This window comes from Perca fluviatilis, chromosome 5 (assembly GCF_010015445.1).
Source record: "Perca fluviatilis chromosome 5, GENO_Pfluv_1.0, whole genome shotgun sequence".
Taxonomy (NCBI): Eukaryota; Metazoa; Chordata; class Actinopteri; order Perciformes; family Percidae; genus Perca; species Perca fluviatilis.
In genome coordinates, this window is record NC_053116.1 from 39208952 (window position 1) to 39211451 (window position 2500).

Sequence of the window (2500 nt, forward strand, 5' to 3'; positions counted from 1 at the left end):
ACACTTACACAAACACACACCTATACACACACACACACTTACACAAACACACACCTATACAGTTACACAAACACACACACCCATACACACGCACTTACACAAACACACACCTATACACACACGCATACCTACACACACATACCTACATACACACACATATACATACACACACACACACAATGTAATAATAGTAATTAGGGCCCGAGCACTTTCAGTGCAAGGCCCCAACGGTGCCTTGCACTGAAAGTGCGAAAGAACTTATTGTTTTTCGTCAGATTATTATTTTTCCGAGTCCTTTGTCACATTTTTGAGTGCGTTAGCATGCATGAAAACTCACAAAAATGTGCACACCTGTCACAACTGGTGAAAATTGCAAAGTTCTGTAGTGCTTGACCTCGGGTGTTGCCAGGGGGCTCCATAGCGCCCCTAACGTGCGCCTTAATTCCGAAAAAAGTAAGAAGTTAATATACCAACTTTTGAGGGAACATAGGTCTCATCTTGAACTCCATGGAGCTATTTTTAGAAAAAATTACAAAATTACAAAATTTCCAAAGTCTTGGTTTTCGTGCAAAAATCTTCATTATACGAACACTTGTTTGAGGACTTTAGGATGCACGAAAACTCTCAAAATTATGCAGCCATTTGCAGAATATTAAACTCTTTCATCTGAATACACATTTAGGCCTGGGAGTGGTATGGTTGCTCTATAGCGCCCCCTAATTGGTTTTAGCCCTCGGGCACATTTTTGACGGCCTCAATATATACGAAAACTCACAAAAATTAGCCCTCACATAAACACCTGGGGGCTTTGTGAGACTGTACAGCGATTTGGGCCATACCTGTAAGCGGGCTCCATAGCGCCCCCTAAGGCGTGGAAGGTCTTAACTTGGACATAGTTGCTCCGATCTTCACCAGATTTAATACCCATATTTCTTTAATCATTGCAGACATATTTCCCATTTACCTTCATTAGCTCCGCCCAACCGGAAGGCAGCCATTTTTAGTTATGAATTTTTCAGGTGTTTTACATTATTTCGAACTCGTCCTAGGCCGTGATTTCAATCTTCTTGAATCTTTGCAGGTAGTATCTGTTGACCCTTATGACGAAAAGTTATCCAGAGAATTTTGATAGTTGAAAAAATGCGCAACTTATAGCAACTTCCTTCCTTCCGGGAAGTTGCGTTATCTTGGCAACAATTATTCCGATTGCCCCGACACTTGACAAAGTTGTTCCTCATGGCTGGTTGAGCATCTGTGCCAAAGTTGGCGGCAATCAGCCATTAGATGGCGCTGTTTACATTGTTTTTAATTAATCAGCAAAATATTGATCTATGGGAAACATACTCTGTCTAACTACTCCTGGGGCGTGAGTCCGATCTGCATGAAAACTTGCATATAGACTTGGAGGACCCTCGTGACAAAAAGTTATCAAAAGAATATTGATAGCTAACACAATGCGCAAGTTACAGAGTACCAACTTCCTGTAGGAGGGTGTCAAAAAAGGAACTGTTGTATCTTGCACACGGCTATTCCGATGGACACAAAACTTAAGACAGTTGTTCCTCATGTGCCAATGAGGCTGTGTGCCAAATATGGTGTAAATCGGCCTTTAGATGGCGCTGTTTTCATTTTTTTAATTAATTAGCAAATTCACTTTATGCGAAACCTACTTTTTTTAACTCCTCGTAGAGCGTGAGTCCCATCTGCACAAAAATGTACGCGTAGACTCTGTGGAATCTCATGACAAAAAGTCATCAAAAGAATTTTGATAGCTAACACAATGCGCAAGTTAGAGAGGACCAACTTCCTGAAGGGGGCTGTTGAAACAGGTGGTTGCATATCTTACCAAGATTTATTCCAAATGACGCCAAACATGACACAGTTGTTTAGCATAGGGGCTTGAGCATCCATGCCAAATTAAGAGTGAATCGGCCATTAGGTGACGCTGTTAGAATTTTGGTTATTAATTATTCACATCGTGATATATGGGAAACCTACTTTGTCTAACTCCTCCTGGGTCGTGAGTCAAATCTGCACGAAAACTTGGATATAGACTCGGTGGACCCTCATGACAAAAAGTTATCAAAAGAATATTGATAGGTAACACAGTACGCAAGTTATGGAGGAGTTAACACGATCCAATGTAGTAAAGAATACAGGTTATTATGCAGTTACATCTATTGCCACTAGATGGGGCTCTAAGACCACATAAGACCACAAATGAACCTAACAGCAACATACAGGTACAATAGTCATGTGATAGACCAACGGTGCGAATAGCACGGTGAAATGCACTTCAACAATTAAACCAGCAACGCCATTGCGAGTGCAGCAGCTGATCTAATCCTCAGCAGGATTGTAATTAACTAATGTACAACACTGTACTAACATACATCCATGAATCAAAGTATTAACTATTGTTTCTGAATGATATATTTGCAGTAAGTTCCTAGCATCACAGTAGACATAAGCATGCCATCCTGAACTATAATAAAGAAAA

General features: G+C 40.6%; 1 protein-coding gene across 2 annotated transcripts in view; it reads left to right on the forward strand.

Annotated features, from left to right (window-relative positions):
• Window positions 1-2500, forward strand: part of slc35a2 (solute carrier family 35 member 2) — a 38307-nt gene that overhangs the window by 1222 nt on the left and 34585 nt on the right. The window lies entirely within an intron of this gene.